Below are 19,061 nucleotides of genomic sequence, written 5' to 3'. Positions count from 1 at the left end.
TCTCCTACTTACATACGTATACTTATGTATATCTCGCTTTTTAAACCAGGTATTCCCAATCACCAGTCCTTTTTCAGCACATAAATCTACAAGCTCTTCACCATTTCCATTTACAACACTGAACACTCCATGTATACCAATTATTCCCTCAACTGCCAACTTAGTCACCTTTGCATTCAAATCACCCATCACTATAACCCGGTCTTGTGCATCAAAACCACTAACACACTCATTCAGCTGCTCCCAAAACACTTGCCTCTCATGATCTTTCTTCTCATGCCCAGGTGCATATGCACCAATAATCACCCATCTCTCTCCATCAACTTTCAGTTTTACCCATATCAATGTAGAATTTACTTTCTTACACTCTATCACATACTCCCACAACTCCTGATTCAGGAGTAGTGCTACTCCTTCCCTTGCTCTTGTCCTCTCACTAACCCCTGACTTTACTCCCAGGACATTGCCAAACTACTCTTCCCTTTTACCCTTTAGCTTCGTTTCACTCAGAGCCAGAACATCCAGGTTCCTTTCCTCAAACATACTACCTGTCTCTCCTTTTTTCTCATCTTGGTTACATCCACACATATTTAGACACCCCAATCTGAGCCTTCGAGCCTTCTTCTGATTCCCCTTTTAGAAAGTTAAAATACAAGGAGGGGAGGGTTTCTAGCCCCGCGCTCCCGTCCCCTTTAGTCGCCTTCAACGACACGTGAGGAATGCGTGGGAAGTATTCTTTCTCCCCTATCCCCAGGGATATATATATATATATATATATATATATATATATATATATATATATATATATATATATATATATATATATATATATATATATGTATATATATATTTATTTATTTATTTATTTATTTTGCTTTGTCGCTGTCTCCCGCGTTTGCGAGGTAGCGCAAGGAAACAGACTAGAAAAATGGCCCAACCCACCCCCATACACATGTATATACATACACGTCCACACGTGTATATATATACATGTACATGTATATACGTATATATATCTTTCTTTCTTTTCTTTCTCTCATACTATTCGCCATTTCCCGTTAGCGAGGTAGGGTTAAGAACAGAGGACTGGGCCTTTGAGGGAATATCCTCACCTGGCCCTCTTCTCTGTTCCTTCTTTTGGAAATTAAAAACAAAAAACGAGAGCTGAGGATTTCCAGCCACCCGCTCCCTCCCCTTTTAGTCGCCTTCTACGACACGCAGGGAATACGTGGAAAGAATTCTTTCTTCCCTATCCCCAGGGATAAGTAATCATCTATTCACCCATATATCCATAGCACCTTATAAAACACATTTCTGCACAAGTAATTAAATATTAAGTAATCAATCCATCATATAACCTCTTTGTCGTATACCCTCCCTATTATCTATAATAAAATAATAAAATCCTAAATACCTCTAAATAAAAGGGAACACTTGAGCTTTCACCTTGACTTTCTATTGCTCTGATAATTTTCGTCCCACAAAGGGGCCCCTGAAACCAAAATATGCCTATCTACATAAGAAAAATGTACAACATTCTTTTTTTTTTTACAAAATCCAGGATCATTACTTTTTTCCATTACTTTGTAATTAGCTTCAAAATACTTCCTCCCAGTAAAGACAAACTGTAAATGACCAACAGCTTATATGCTGCCAAGAGGCACAAAAAATATTTTGCTCAGGGATAAAATACTATCACTTTAAACTCATTTCCTAAATTCCACTGATCAAACCAAAGGAAGAGCTGCTTGAGGATAAAAAAACACTTCGCTTAGGGATAAAACACGATCACTTTAAACTTATTTCCAAACTTTCATTGATTAAACCAAAGCAAGAGACTGCTTGAACATGGTAAACACATTGTGGACAGTAGTTTGATTTACCATTTTTTGGTGGTCTAACTGTCTTGTTTCGGCTTGGTTGAAAAGCATGTCTTTGAAGCTTTAGCGAGTTGAGCATAAAGCTGAAGTATAGTTCACAGACATATATTTATTAAAAGGAGTACAGCTTAGATATTCCCATATAATTCTGTGTCGGCTTTCAAAAATGTATCAGAGAAAAGGTATGTGTTGCTTTGTAAACAGTTCAGAACATACATCACCTATGTACATGACCACAACTGCAACTTGGCACAGATATATTCTCACTCACACAGATGCATAGAGTATGATGGTTGTCTCAACCTCTTCCCCCATCCTCCCCCAAAATCTCTTCTCTCCAAGGAGGTGGGGGGTGGGTTGGGTGGTGGCTGGAGGACAGAAACATCAGTGCAAGTCATGCCTCATGGGAGGGCCAGGTTTCCGCAGTAGGCTGGACAAGGAGTGGGTGTGCTTGAGAGAATCATTATGAGTTTTATATTCCATAACTGTATTGGGAGGAAGGTTAAGAACTCGCTTCAAAGTGTCACGGATTCGTCCTGTTGTTACTGTGTCCTGTGCACTTCGATTCCAAATAGAGATAATGTTCTCCAGAAATCTCACTGATATGACAGCACCACAGATCTCATCTCCAACCATGAAGTGTTCACCTAGCATTACCAATATGTTCTCCCAACACCGTGAAGCCAGTCCTTGGCGTAAACGAACAATCCATTTCCCCCCATTCTTATTCCCAACATCTTCTCACATGGGCTTTATTCCATCTTTAAAACTATGTATATCCGAGTGTGAAGTTAGGTCAACAGGAAGGACTAAACGACTATCGTAACCCCAAAACTGTTCCACTGATGCAAATCTTCCAAGTAACCTGAGGTTCTGGTCATAATTTTGTGTTGTAGTCTGCTTTCCTGGTGCTCGACGACTGAACCATATACAATAAGTATACTGCACTCTATGCTCCCCACACTTAACTTCAACTGGTGGCAATGGTTTTTCTGTCTCCTTTGAGTCGCGATTTCCACCCTCTTCTTCACCCGAGTCATCATTAGATTTACGAGCATCGTATTTGTTCACCATGGTGGACATGATATAAGAGTTGTCAACTACACAGTACGCTGTCTCCCGCGTTAGCGAGGTGGCGCAAAGAAACAGACGAAAGAAATGGCCCAAACCCACCCACATACACATGTATATACATATATATACATATATATACACAAACAGACATATACATATATACACAAGTACATAATTCATACTGTCTGCCCTTATTCATTCCTGTCGCCACCCCGCCACATATGAATATGACAACCCCCTCCCCGCGCATGTGTGCGAAGTAGCACTAGGAAAAGACAACAAAGGCCACATTCGTTAACACTCAGTCTTTAGCTGTCAGATATAATGCAACGAAACCACAGCTCCCTTTCCACATCCAGGCCCCACAGAACTTTCCATGGTTTGCCCCAGACGCTTCACACACCCTGGTTCAATCCATTGACTGTAAGTCGACCCCGGTATACCATATCGTTCCAATTCACTCAATTCCTTGTACACCTTTCACCCTCCTCTATGTTCAGGCCCCGATCACTCAAAATCTTTTCACTCCGTCTTTCCACCTCCAGTTTGGTCTCCCACTTCTAGTCGTTCCCTCCACCTCTGACACATATATCCTCTTTGCCAATCTTTCCTCACTCATTCTCTCCACGTGACCAAACCATTTCAAAACACCCTCTACTGCTCTCTCAACTACACTCTTTTTACTACCACACATCTCTCTTACCCTTTCATTACTTACTCGATCAAACCACCTAACACACATAATGTCCTGAAACATCTCATTTCCAACAAATCCACCCTCTTCCGCACAACTCTATCTATAGCCCACGCCTCGCAACCATATAGCATTGTTGGAACCACTATTCCTTCAAACATACCCATTTTTGCTTTCCGAAATAACGTTCTCACCTTCCACACATTTTTAATGCTCCCAGAACTTTAGCCCCCTCCAGCACCCTATGACTCACATCCGCTTCCAAGGTTCCATCCGCTGCCGAACCAACTCCCAGATATCTAAAACACTTCACTTCCTCCAGTTTTCTCCATTTAAATGTACCTCCCAACTGACTTGTCCCTCAACCCTACTGTACATGATATCCTTGCTCTTATTCACATTCACTCCCAGCTTTCTTCTTTCACACATTTTACCAAACTCATTCACCAGCTTCTGCAGTTTCTCACCCGAATCAGCTACCAGCGCTGTATCATCAGCGAACAACAACTCACTTCCCAAGCTCTCTCATCCACAACAGACTTCATACTTGCCCCTCTCTCCAAAACTCCTGCATTCACCTCCCTAACAACCTCATCCATAAACAAATTAAACGACCATGGAGACATCACACACCCCTGCCGCAAACCTACATTCACTGAGAACCAATCACTTTCCTCTCTTCCTACTCGGAGGCATGCCTTACATCCTCGATGAAAACTTTTCACTACCTCTAACAACTTGCCTCCCACACCATATATTCTTAATACCTTCCACACCCCATCACTATCAACTCTGTCATATACCTTCTCCTGATCCATAAATGCCACATACAAATCCATTTGCTTTTCTAAGTATTTCTCACATACATTTTTCAAAGCAAAAACCTGATCCACACATCCTATACCACTTCTGAAACCAAACTTCACTTCCCCAATCTGATGCTCTGTACATGCCTTCACCCTCGCAGTCAATACCCTCCCATATAATCTCCAGGAATACTCAACAAACTTATACCTCTGTAATTTGAGCACTCACTCTTATCCCCTTTGCCTTTGTACAATGGCACTATGCAAGCATTCCACCAATCCTCAGGCACCTCACCATGAATCATACATACATTAAATAACCTTACCAACCAGTCAGACAGGACAGGAGACAGAAGCTTGGTACAAGAGTCAGCTAGGAGAGGAGATTGAGGCTTGGGACATGAGTCAAGCAGGACAAGAGAGAGAGTTTTGGGACGGGATTCAGGCTGGACAGGAGAGAAAGACTTAGGACAAGAGTCAGGCAGGACAGGAGAGAGAGGCTTGGGACGAGAGTCAGGCAGGACAGGAGAGAGAGGCTTGGGACGAGAGTCAGGCAGGACAGGAGAGAGAGGCTTGGGACGAGAGTCAGGCAGGACAGGAGAGAGAGGCTTGGGACGAGAGTCAGGCAGGACAGGAGAGAGAGGCTTGGGACGAGAGTCAGGCAGGACAGGAGAGAGAGGCTTGGGACGAGAGTCAGGCAGGACAGGAGAGAGAGGTTTGGGACGAGAGTCAGGCTGGACAGGAGAGAGAGGCTTGGGGACGAGAGTCAGGCAGGACAGGAGAGAGAGGCTTGGGACGAGAGTCAGGCAGGACAGGAGAGAGAGGCTTGGGACGAGAGTCAGGCCTCTGTTATGGCTTCAGCTTCTGTTGAATTCTTTATAAAATTAAGAACACGACATATGTAGACAGAATTGGCCAAACTCACCTCAGTCTGCTACCGTCCACCAGACTGGCCCAGGAAATACGTATAAATGAGATTGTATCATCCCAAACTCGTTTTAATGGTTAATGATAATCCCGGGTTATATATATGATTCGACAATTATTAATATAAGTGTAAACATGACAGATGATATTCAGTGTACAAAATAACTGCTCTGGTTCTGTGTCGTGGCTTCACCAACTACCGAGTTCGCCCTAACATAAGCAATATATATTTTGACGTCCCTTTATCCCAATATCATTTCTTACGTTTATTTCCAGCAAAAATGTTTTGTATCTAATATTGAAATTTGGTGTAAGTATTTGTTGATTGTTCATCAGCAAGACGTTGTATCTTTGTTATTAAAGTTCATTTCATACAATAGATCATGTTTTACATAACTGTGTCTCTCCATACAGGTGGTACACTTCTCGGATAAAGATATATTTTTAAGAAATACGTTCTATCTAACATAGATATTATGTCTTCTATAAATATCTTTAAAAGTTCTCGTGTGGGACGATGTTTTAGAGTTTTGTATTAAAGTTGATCACTTGTAACTGATCAAGTATTACAAAGTTGTGTTCCTTCTTTTCTTCAACAGTATTGTCCACATTATCTGCCAAGTAGAGTGGTTGAGAGCAGTATTGTCCACATTATCTGCCAAGTAGAGTGGTTGAGAGCAGTATTGTCCACATTATCTGCCAAGTAGAGTGGTTGAGAGCAGTATTGTCCACATTATCTGCCAAGTAGAGTGGTTGAGAGCAGTATTGTCCACATTATCTGCCAAGTAGAGTGGTTGAGAGCAGTATTGTCCACATTATCTGCCAAGTAGAGTGGTTGAGAGCAGTATTGTCCACATTATCTGCCAAGTAGAGTGGTTGAGAGCAGTATTGTCCACATTATCTGCCAAGTAGAGTGGTTGAGAGCAGTATTGTAGAGACGTAGTGTCACAGTTGGTTTGATCAAGTCCAGGACTTGGCGCCTCCATAATGACAACTTGTTGGTTATTTCCTTGTAATTATCTGTATGTCTTGTAACGTTGACCACCACACTAATGTGTCACTTACTGATGTCTTCATAAACAGCCTGGGAAGGACCCAGTCATCTGCTGATGTTGGAATTCCTTTGTATTTCCACAGGAGGCGATACTGATCCTAAGTCAAGGTATTTCACAATCTAGGATTCCTTATGCCTTCTAGTTACTTATGTTTGGTATCTGATTCCATCCCAACACTCGATATTTATGGTGTGTAATTCTGTTTATCCTGATCACATCAATATAATCAATGGAAGTGCAGACCATTTTTCAACATAGTTACTCCACTCTGTCACATAATGCCATACAAAATGTGTTACCGGACTCCATCCGTAAGTGGTTACACCGGGAATGGCAAGTCATATTCGGCGAGGCAGTATCCTTCGTAAGGAAGGAAAGTCATGGTACAGTCCAGTCAATAATCTTGCTGCAGAGATGTGTACCATACCCTGCTCCTGCATGGAGTGCAGCCAGGAAGGTGTAGGAGGCACATGGATGTTGTCCTGGGGTTGTGTAGTTATGATGATATTGTTCAAACCACCAACAACCATTTCTCAAGGTTTGGTGACCTAATGGTGGTCAGTGGATGTGTAAATGTCTTCCTTATATGTACAATGGATCACGGTACACAGGGGGTCCCAGGCTGGCACACAACTGCTCAGGTTGTGGTGTGTGTGTGTGTTGGCCAGACGGGCAGCCAGCCGGACCTTAACGTAATATGGAGGAGAGGATGGAGGAGGAGGTGGTCCACTAGGAGGATAAACCTGCTGAGTTCTGGCAACGTGTCGTCTATGGTGACGAAAACACCTTCACCTCAGATGGTCATCCACAAACATAACATTATGTTGGCCCTAACACCAGGCTACTCTCTCTCTCTCTCTCTCTCTCTCTCTCTCTCTCTCTCTCTCTCTCTCTCTCTCTCTCTCTCTCTCTCTCTCTCTCTCTCTCTCTCTCTCGTGGTTGCCTATTCCTAACAATAGATGCCTCAGCTTCATCCATATCCATAGATTGGTGTTGTCTGTAGGTTGGAGAATGCCTCACTACTGCAACGTAACTGAACGTCAAACAAATTGAAGGAAATACGTAACTACCTGCAGCCTTGTTATCCCACAACATAGTAACTACCTGCAGCCTTGTTATCCCACAACATAGTAACTACCTGCAGCCTTGTTATCCCACAACATAGTAACTACCTGCAGCCTTGTTATCCCACAACATAGTAACTACCTGCAGCCTTGTTATCCCACAACATAGTAACTACCTGCAGCCTTGTTATCCCACAACATAGTAACTACCTGCAGCCTTGTTATCCCACAACATAGTAACTACCTGCACCTTGTTATCCCACAACATAGTAACTACCTGCAGCCTTGTTATCCCACAACATAGTAACTACCTGCAGCCTTGTTATCCCACAACATAGTAACTACCTGCAGCCTTGTTATCCCACAACATAGTAACTACCTGCAGCCTTGTTATCCCACAACATAGTAACTACCTGCAGCCTTGTTAGGTTTCTACTGTATATATGTCACACAGTCGTAAGTAGTTTAACATATTGACATGATTCACCAACACCTACACAAACATTAATGATCAATAAAACCTCCATCATGATGTGGTATGTTTGACATACACACTTCACTATCACTTATACCGTCACAGTGGACGAGTCTGAAGGATTGATTATCGTACCCTGGCAACCTACCAGACGCACTGGCAGGTTGCCAGGGCACGATAATTAAACCTTCAGACTCGTCCAGCAGCACGACTATAGATGTGTTAATGATGTGTGGCGACTGTATGATGGGCTTTATGTTTCACACACGAGGCAACAACATGTGGTGGTCAGCCACGAGCAGGAGTGGATGTGTCACTGCTGGATGATTGTTGGCCTGGATGATGATGGTCAGCCACGAGCAGGAGTGGATGTGTCACTGCTGGATGATTGTTGGCCTGGATGATGAAGGTCAGCCACGAGCAGGAGTGGATGTGTCACTGCTGGATGATTGTTGGCCTGGATGATGATGGTCAGCCACGAGCAGGAGTGGATGTGTCACTGCTGGATGATTGTTGGCCTGGATGATGAAGGTCAGCCACGAGCAGGAGTGGATGTGTCACTGCTGGATGATTGTTGGCCTGGATGATGATGGTCAGCCACGAGCAGGAGTGGATGTGTCACTGCTGGATGATTGTTGGCCTGGATGATGATGGTCAGCCACGAGCAGGAGTGGATGTGTCACTGCTGGATGATTGTTGGCCTGGATGATGATGGTCAGCCACCAGCGGGAGTGGATGTGTCACTGCTAGATGATTGTTGGCCTGGATGATGAAGGTCAGCCACAAGCAGGAGTGGATGTGTCACTGCTGGATGATTGTTGGCCTGGATGATGAAGGTCAGTGGTGTCGGATGATGGTTTACCACAGTCATATATGTTCCGATCCTGAATACTGAAAACAAAGGCTCCGCCGGGAATCGAACCCGGATTAGCTGTTTACTAGACAGATGTGCTAACCACTACACCACGGAGCCACTTGTCAGTGACGGAAAAATTTCTTATTTATGAGCAAACATAATTGAGGACTTAAAGAATCTGGTACAAACATAATGGTTATTGTGATAAATGATTTATTTATGATAAATATGTATTGTGTTGCATTATAATGGTTGTTCAGAACCAAGATCCTTAAACCTGAATCCTAAAAGATTAAAGAATAAAAAAGTTGTGAAAAACATAAACATATATATAAACAAACCACAGAATATATTTTCCTTGGGATATCTAAAAGAAAATGCAATACAAGGAGCTAGTTTAAGGCAGGAGTATTTGATCTTTTAACAAAACATTTACATCTACGTCTCTTATCTTTCGTCATCATTTCTTATGTTTACTATCAAGAAATGTCTTTTATCTAACATAAAAATTCTGTATAGGTATTTGATTAATGTTCTCCAACGACGCGTTGTATAACTCTTCGTTAGTGAAGTTCATTTCGTGTAATGGATCATGCATTACAAAGTTGTGTCTATCCACACAAGTGTTACACGTCCCAGGTAAAGATATATTCTAGAGATAGTGTATATCTAACATATATATGTGTTTTATAAATATTTATAAAAAGTTTTCCTGAGGGACAATACCTAAGACTTTCGTATTAAAGTTGATCAGTTGTAAGTGATCAAGCATTACAAAGGTGTGTCCATTACCACAGGTGCTACTGATCCCGGGTAAAGGTATTTCATCATCTTTGTATCTTTAACCTTTCTAGTTATAGATGTTTCATCCCTGATTCCATCCTCACAATGGATGTATGTGGTTTGTGTTGTCTTAACATATCATTAGTCAGTTGAAGTGGAGAACATGCTTCTGAGCCTAGCCACTCTACTCTGTCTTCCACATGCTATTCAAGAGGTGTTACCGGATTCCGCCTATAAGTGTTTACACCGGGGGTAACAAGTCACCTCCGGACGGCTTCTTCTTTTTACTTTTGATGATTTGAAAAATTTATGAATCATATTTGGTTTTATGATGTCAATAAGATTGTTGGAAATTGTATATAATAATCTTTATCTGTCATTTGATGAATTTTAATTCATCAAAGATAAAGTTTATGAATAATGATTGTTTATCTCTCGTTGTTACTGATGTAAGTTTTTTATCCAACGAAATACTTTCATTTGACTCATAAAGAATATTCTTAAGGAAAATGTAAACAATCTTTCATTAGTTTTCATCACACAGAATAAAAGTCTGTTTTTTCAAAGTTTTCTCAGTGGATGATGGTAACATTTTGAAGAGTAGAAACTCATAACAGAATCCTTGAACCTTGTGTTAATAATAATTTCATTACTTTTCTCTAAAATATGCCTTTTTTCAATGTGTAAAACCCGGATAAAAAGCCTGCAACATAAATAATGACACAATTATCTTTATTTTATTGAAGATATTACAGATTTCTACACGTAAAACATTAATCTGCAAAATAGAAATCTTTATGTTAGATATGTTAATCTTAACGATATAACGTTATATATATTTCTGTACCCTGTGCTCCAGAGAGAGAGAGAGAGAGAGAGAGAGAGAGAGAGAGAGAGAGAGAGAGAGTACGTTAACCGCCACACTCCAGTATTTCTGGAAGCGCCAGTCAGAAGTAAACGTGTTTTCGTCACACAAGACAACGTGATCCCAGAAGCCAGTATCTTTATCATAATGTTCAGGTTCATATTGCCTTCTCTTCTCCATGTTTAAATTACTCAGAAGCTGGTGTGTGTGTGTGTGTGTGTGTGTGTGTGTGTGTGTGTGTGTGTGTGTGGCTGTGTCAGTCCTTGGAGTGAAGTGTGTTTTCGGACAGTGTGAGTGAGGGACGCATCATCATCATCAGAGATGAATCATTATGCCAATAATTAGGGCTAGGCTAACCTGACCTCAGGTCTCATCACAACACGGTATGGCGTAGTGGTGGTCTGTGTTTAATATTAGTATACTGAGCTGATGGTACTGGTGAGTAATGGGCAAATGGGGGAAATTTCTCTTAACTTAGTGTGAAAATAAAGAATAAACAAAACTAAATACCAGACGAGGATAACAATATATACACACAACAAAATTCCCGTAACACAAAGATGAAACCAACCAAAGATGTTGCCCATGTACTATGTGATATGAAAATATCACACAAAAACAATAAAATACAAAGAAGAAAATGCAAGGCTAAGATAATATAAGCAAAGAAAAAAGAAAGAGAACTAGAAAATATTGAAGTTCTCATACATGAAAATGAAATATAGACTAGGCTGTCCATCCAACAACAGATTAACATAAAGAGGAAATTTAAATCATAAATTTTACATCTTAAATTATTAGATAAAAGACAAAAAAAATAATGTATGCAAAATATGAATAAAGTGTATACTTATATGAAATTATGTAGTTAATGACGCCAATAGAACAAGCACTAACATCCAAGAATATAGTAATCTATGCAAATATAAAGTAAGACATCAAATAATGTTCCAGCAAAAGAAGGGATGAATCAAAGACAAATTGATAATAAACAGCCACATCTTTCTACAAAGTCAACAACAAACAAAGGCGAAGGTTTTAGATATGAGGAAGCACACACAGCAAAAAAACTATCGCGCGTTTTTTGTACGAAACAAAATGACGCACCAGACGTGGAATAATGGAACAGTCAACATTTTCCTGTGAGATGGTGGTAGCCCTGATGTCCCTGCCTGTGGGTGTCCTCACCTATCTAATGGCAACGATATATCCTTCCGTATGTAGTACAGTAGATGGCATACGTAAATTGAGCATGTAAATGTAATATTCTGCACAGTAAGGCATATTGCAGTAATCATTATCTCTTGCAAAGTGTCAAATTCGTGGTGTAAAATAATATACTACATGGTAACTACGACACCCTGCTTCATACCGGCGGTGATTTATCTGTCTGCTGGTTTAGATTAATCAGCAACCTCACGTAATATGTAGTATCACCTGTGTGACTGATAACAGTATGTCACAAACCTGGCACCACATCATAGTATTTAGTAAACCAACATGAAAAGTAATGACTCTTTTCATGGATCTGTATTAGTTAACTTCCCTTTAACAGTGAAAATCAGATTTCTACATAACATGATCATAGACATGTTGTTGGAGGTTAAGAAAGTAATCTTTGACTGTAAATTTTATTATTTCAATACTTGGTATAACCTCCTCCCGTTGCCAACACTTCATTGAGCCTTCGAGGCATGGATGCCACTAACGTCTGCGTTAAGTTCCTACCAGAAGGGCTTCGTAGATGTTCCCATGCTTGTAAAGCATCATTTACGACTGTAGCACGACATCGATGTTGTCGGTCAAGCGTGCCTTTCTGCATGGCCGCCCATACGTGCTCTATCGGGTTGAGATCAGGCGATTTTGCAGGATGTGGCACACTGTTATACGTGGATGGCGAGCATACCACGCCTTTACAACCCTGGATGTATGAACTGGGCTGTTATCTTGGACGAGGTAAAATGGCTCCGGCTCTGGAAACAGCATAGCCCCCACTGAAGGTAGCAGGACCTCCTCCAGTATCTCAACGTATCTAGGTCCGGTCAACTGGCCAGGCCCGACATCCACCAACTCACCGACACCAGCACCATGGATGGATCCAACCAAATAGTCCTGCACTGACGCGCGCGCCCACTCCTCCTGCTACCCACCACATGTTGTGTCTCGTATCTGGTTATATAAAATGTATAAAATTACATAAGACACACGTGTGTCTTAATCATATTAGTGCAACTGTTGCTGCAATATACATTAAGATAATAACTAAATAAATTAAAGAATATTAACTAACTTAATATATAATAATTATTTATCATGATATCACATCGTAAATGGAGATTATTGCTACAGTATTTACATATGCCGTATAAAGTGATCATGATCACTGTTATTCACTTAAAAAATAATGATTGTGCATAACTGAAATGTAATACTGCAGCACAACAGGACGTTTCAAGCAGCAAACCACTGTGGTGGCCGTGGCACCATGGTTTCAAAGCACTTCCGGAACGGTTGTTCATGTTGGCCTAACCATAAATTGTCATTATAAAATGGAAAATATGTTATATAGCATAACCTCTGTGTGTGTGTGTGTGTGTGTGTGTGTGTGTGTGTGTGTGTGTGTGTGTGTGAGACAGACAGACAGAGAAAGAGCTAACCTGGTGTTAGGATGCCGCCAAACATGTTTGTTTGCAGGGGGACCATCGCTGCAGAAGGTTTTTTCATCACAAAAGATGACGTTCTCCCAAAACTGATGTGGCTTGTCCGCATACTCCAACGCATACTCCACCCTGCTCTCCATGTTTGCCTCACTTAACACAGGTTTTGTTGCTGGTATGCGACCACGTAGCCCCTCAGAGTGATGTCTGTTTCGGACAGTTTGAGGTGTGCACTGCAGACCAAGAGTATCCCGAATGTTGCTAGCGTCGGGCGTGAAGGGGGCGTGAGCAGTAATGACAGCTGCTATGGCCTAGGGAAAGGATGACATATTGCAAATATAACATGTGATGTGGTTGTTTACATAACATCAAGTGGTCCAGTATACCTATATATGCAACATCATTACCTGGGGTTGTGCAACGTGGGCGCCCACGCCGATGCCTGTTGTCTGTGTTGCCCAACTCTGCCTGTCGGTGAATCCATCGTGCTACGGTTGACCGGTGAATACCAAGACGTCTCCCAATTTCAGAGTCGCTGTAGCCCTCATTATGAAGCTGTAGAATAGCTTCACGTGTCGCTTGTGAGGTCTCCATGGTAAAATTAGATATACCACAAAAACAACCTTTCGACATTGGCTCGCAGTGAACTATACCCGCGCTGTTTCATTGTTTCAAAAATATATCGCATGTCTCATTACATTTCCTGCATGGACACGAAATGGCGGTGTAAGATAACCTTTATGGACTGCCACGAACCCAGATGTGCTATAGAATAATACAATATCAATAGTAAAACATATTCTTCCCAAATTACACCTATACATTATGAAGCTATTGTGTTTACCTGGCATCACATTGAGGTATGCTGCAGCTACCACATGCGGGGGTTGCCGCATATAGCTGTGTGTGTCTCACAGATATATTACACACACCAATTCAAAAGTAGGGGTTCGTACTGCCTTGTATGATGTAATTTTATTGTTAATAATATAATGCCGCTCTTGTGGCACGTAACTTACATGGGTCTAGCATAGGACTCTGGAAACCTGTGGCTTCCAGGCACGTATACCAACCCTACCGGCATGGTACAACAGGTAGGTCAGTGATCATTACACACGTCTTCAGACCCCATCTGCGCGATAGTTTTTTTTGTTGTGTGTACATGTGTATATATTAGATTGTTCCATCTGTTCACACAATAATACGTGGAAAGGATTGTTAGCTGACTTTAAGGTGGAACATATAAAGGATTCATTACCTACTCACCTTCCATATGTCGCTGTTCGTTTAACTCCACCATTCGTCGTACGAACAGGGTGAGAGCGTGTATGATCTTAGACTTATCTTGAACCCCTGGGAAAACTGTTCAAGATGATTCGATTGATGGTTATAACATGACCTTTACCTCAGGTATGATTATCTTAAATGTCTTGCTTGACTGACAATGTAGCACCTGGGTTGAGGCCAAGGACTTGTTACCCTCCTCCTTTCAGTCTGTTTTTCTATCTCTTCCTCACAACACTCCCGAGAACCCTCCAGCAAACTCCACCACACTCCCCTTCCTGCCAAACCCTTCCCTCTACGTCGTCAGTAATCAAGACAGACATTCATAGCTTCATATGCAGCTACCTGCTGGACCTGGACCATCATTTTATGTTGAACTTATGGTTCACATTCTGGCTTCATGACCTTTAGGTGATAGCCCTTAAATCCAACAACATATATACATCCTGTTATACAACTGATGTTACTGTCTGACGTATGTATGGTGCGGCTTGATGACCTTACCTGCTGATGGTCAAACATGTTATCATGTTGCAAATATCGTGATTTGTATGTTTTGTTGTGTGGCACAGATTCTGGTGTAGATATCTTTAATAACCTTTACCAGTTACTATCCAGTATAGTGAACGATAGACAGACTTACGTGTTACAGACTCCGTATGATAAACACCTGACGAATCTCGACACAAACATTTATATGTTGGGTAAGATCAGAGAACGAGTCGTCCAGTGGCAGAACATAAACCTACAACATGTAACAACAACAACAACAACAACAACAACAACAACAACAACAAACAACTGTTATGTGAAGATCTAGTTATTCAAAGTGAGATGATCACAAGGAAGTTAGGGATATAGAAGAGTAGGAGTGAGGTATAAGCTGGAGGCGGACCCACCCACCGTGGCTGGTGCTATATAGAGCAGTGAGGGATAACACCATATCTTAACCCCTGGTGATGTGTGAGCTTATAAACACTGGTGGTATTTATGGCGGCCACCAACCAGGAAGTAATGTTCACCAGGTATTGCTCTGCTCTACACTGATCCAACAACTACAAGGATAATGTTGTTATAACCTTCTTGATCATGCTGGTTATAGAAGTATTATAGATACATGTTGGTGACACAAGGATAATGTTGTTATAACCTTCTTGATCATGCTGGTTATAGAAGTATTATAGGTACATGTTGGTGACACAAGGATAATGTTGTTATAACCTTCTTGATCATGCTGGTTATAGAAGTATTATAGATACATGTTGGTGACACAAGGATAATGTTGTTATAACCTTCTTGATCATGCTGGTTATAGAAGTATTATAGATACATGTTGGTGACACATCATAATGATGGTCTCGTCTGGTGTCACATAACCACAGTACTTTACTACAGTACATACAGTAATATCAGTCGTAACAACACTATGTATGTAGTCGTGATTACCGTAACATGTGAGTGGCAAGATTGGATGACGTAACGTAACAATATCAGACTTCATCATTCTCAATAGTTTAGGTGGATCATGTAATATTTGGCGTTGCTTCATGTTTTATCAGATGATCAAATGATGGCTGGTCTAATGACCTTCACAAGTCACTGGTCATTAAATCCCACACAGCAACCAACCACTCAGGATGACCAGGAGGGAGCCACCTGGTGCAGACCAAGTGTACCAGCCTGGTGGAGAGGATCAACTGCTCCACCTCAGGATAAGAGCTGCTCAAGTTCTGTAGTGAGGGACACTCCAAGTGGCATGTGAAACTACCAGTCTTAGTTATAAACTACCGCCCGGCTGGCCGGTGGGTGGCTGTGGCCAACATGAACCCAGGGGCTACACACACACACACACACCGCCCACTGACCTGGCCGGTGGGTGGCTGTGGCCAACATGAACCCAGGGGCTACACACACACACACACACACACACCGCCCACTGACCTGACCACCGGCCAGTGGGTGTGGCCAACATGAACCCAGGCGCTACACACACACACACACACACACACAGAGCGGCGCCAGGCTGGAGGCGGGGCATCGTGACGTCACAGGCAAGTCCCTCCCCCCGCCAGATCCAAACATGTGTTGTGTCTGGTGATGGCGGTTCAAGATTTCCCACATTTATATTGATCTTTACATTATCATCCACTCCCAAAGTCACCTGGCATTCTTGTGTTTCAACAACAGACGTGATATATGCAACACCAGGCAAACATTGTACCATTATCTGATAGGTTAATTGGTGCACAATCAAGAACCAGTGAATTTCATCGCCGCCATAAGTAAGTAAGGAAGGTGACTTTAATGATGATAAATACGACCTGGTATGGCTGTGTCTACACACTACCGCCATCTGGTCAACCTGGTACATACCAACATTTAAACTGTGACATTCAACCACAAGGTTTAAAGTCGCTCATCAAAACGCGAACTTAAAATCTATCCATTTAAATCTACCATTCATCAATCAACATTTAAACACCGTCATTTGAACGTAAACCTTCCAGCTGCGTTATTTTACCAGAGTCCTTTAAGATACGTCATATAAACACGAAACTTAAATGTACGTTAAGCTTGTGCAAACCATCATTGAAACTCAAACTTTTGACTTAGAATTGTAATGAAAATGCGAACTTTTAACTCTGTCAAATTACAGCTATTGTACAAAATGATTCACTTAATTGACAAATTTTAATGTCAGTTAATTTAACGATATCCTTTGTGGTTCATCTTTGAAACACAAACCTTTAAACTTTGTCTCTAGAACTGAACACAACCATTAAGTTTCATAACTGGAATGGAAATTTGGATAATCTATCAAAATTCGTCATATAACGCGAACTTTTAAATCCTTCCATTCAGTTGGGCCGTTACTTGCCTGGCTGCCATTCATAATATGTCCTTTTATATTGTATGTTGACTACGCTCTCATTCATTCGTCATTTGGATCGTCTCACTGATATTCCATTCATAAACTTCATTCCTAAAGCTTATTTTTGACCACCATGTTGTTTCCTTAAGGTTTATAATTCTTTGTGTATTTAATAATAGAAGATTCAATGATATTTCTCGTGGTACTGGAATTAGAGTTAATAATGCCATCTCAGTTATTAACTCTAACTCAAGTACCACGAGAAATATCATTGAATCATCTATTTCTGAATACACAAAGAATTATAATCTTAATATTAGTGATGGTCTATACAAATTGGATAACTTTAATGCTGATAAAATGTGTAAACAATTCACCTTCTTGTCCACATAATAAGTTTATGATGCGCTTGTTGTCTGTCTTGGACAATCACATGTTTACCATATGGCGCCCTAGCTACGTCTCTTCGCTGTATATCAGTTGAGTGTTATATTTCTCTCTTGTGTCTCCCTTGATGATGTGAGTATTACACGAAAGTGCACTTGGGAACTTATCGTATTTATTTTCCCTGTGACTCATAAGAGTATACTTGATCACGTGCAAAATTGTGATCCTTTTCAATATATATATATATATATATATATATATATATATATATATATATATATATATATATATATTATCCCTGGGATAGGGGAGAAAGAATACTTCCCACGTATTCCCTGCGTGTCGTAGAAGGCGACTAAAAGGGGAGGGAGCGGGGGGCTGGAAATCCTCCCCTCTCGTTTTTTTTTTAGTTTTCCAAAAGAAGGAACAGAGAATTGGGCCAGGTGAGGGTATTCCCTCAAGGCCCAGTCCTCTGTTCTTAACGCTACCTCGCTAATGCGGGAAATGGCGAATAGTTTGAAAGAAGAAAAGAAATATATATATATATATATATATATATATATATATATATATATATATATATATATATATATATATATATATATATATATATATATATCCTTCAGCATGTTTACTTTCGATAATGAGGAACAAAAGAATGAGCCAAACAAGTAAATTTCGTCAAAGACATCTCTCTTTTCTTAACGCTGCCTCGCAAAGATTTTCATTATTTCAAATTGAAGAAACAGACGTATTTTTCTATTGTCTGGTTAGCTCAGTGGTAGAGCGTGAGTCTCACACACTCAAGGTCGTGGGTTCGAGACCCACATCAGACATATTTTTTGTCTTTTTCTTTTTTCATTTTGTTCGCATCACATGTGTGCAACATTCAGTATGTTCGTCCAACGTTATAGTGAAGATCTTCACAATAAATTGGGGTTTTCGACCTTATCTGAAAGGGTCAGGTCCACCAAGACGTCCTTGAAATCTTCCAGAAGCTTCTGGCGATCCTCCTCCAACTGCTGGGCACATCAGAGTTAACATGGGCCGGACATCGGTTGTGGAACGACTTAATCTGCTTCCGGTAGTTAGCAGGGATGATAATGAGGGCTCTGACCTCATACCAGGTCAGCTTAGTTCCAGTCTATTGCTTAGTTCCAGTCTATTGCTTAGTTCCAGTCTATTGCAACGACAATAAAAAAGTAAAACTCATTTCTTCGTGAAAAATTGAGAGGAAAACACGACAGCAACATGGAGACTTACCCTGTGGTTATTTTGCCGGCAAGTCGGCAACGGTCGGTTAAGCAATATTTTGCCTTGGTAATCTCAGTGCTTCATTATAATACTAAGTGCCAGAAAATGTTCTTGGGGGCGTAGCTCAG

The 19,061-nt window shown here is 41.0% G+C and overlaps 1 non-coding gene and 1 pseudogene across 1 annotated transcript; both read right to left on the bottom strand.

Annotated features, from left to right (window-relative positions):
* Positions 1 to 2,264: 2,264 nt before the first annotated feature.
* Positions 2,265 to 2,963, bottom strand: LOC139747756 (eukaryotic translation initiation factor 4E type 2 pseudogene; annotated as a pseudogene).
* Positions 2,964 to 8,876: 5,913 nt separating this feature from the next.
* TRNAT-AGU (transfer RNA threonine (anticodon AGU)) lies at positions 8,877 to 8,948 on the bottom strand. Its single transcript has one exon. It is a non-coding gene; the product is annotated as a tRNA-Thr (tRNA).
* Positions 8,949 to 19,061: the final 10,113 nt, after the last annotated feature.

Source organism: Panulirus ornatus, chromosome 70, assembly GCF_036320965.1.
Source record: "Panulirus ornatus isolate Po-2019 chromosome 70, ASM3632096v1, whole genome shotgun sequence".
NCBI lineage: Eukaryota > Metazoa > Arthropoda > Malacostraca > Decapoda > Palinuridae > Panulirus > Panulirus ornatus.
This window is presented reverse-complemented; position numbering and strand designations above follow the sequence as displayed.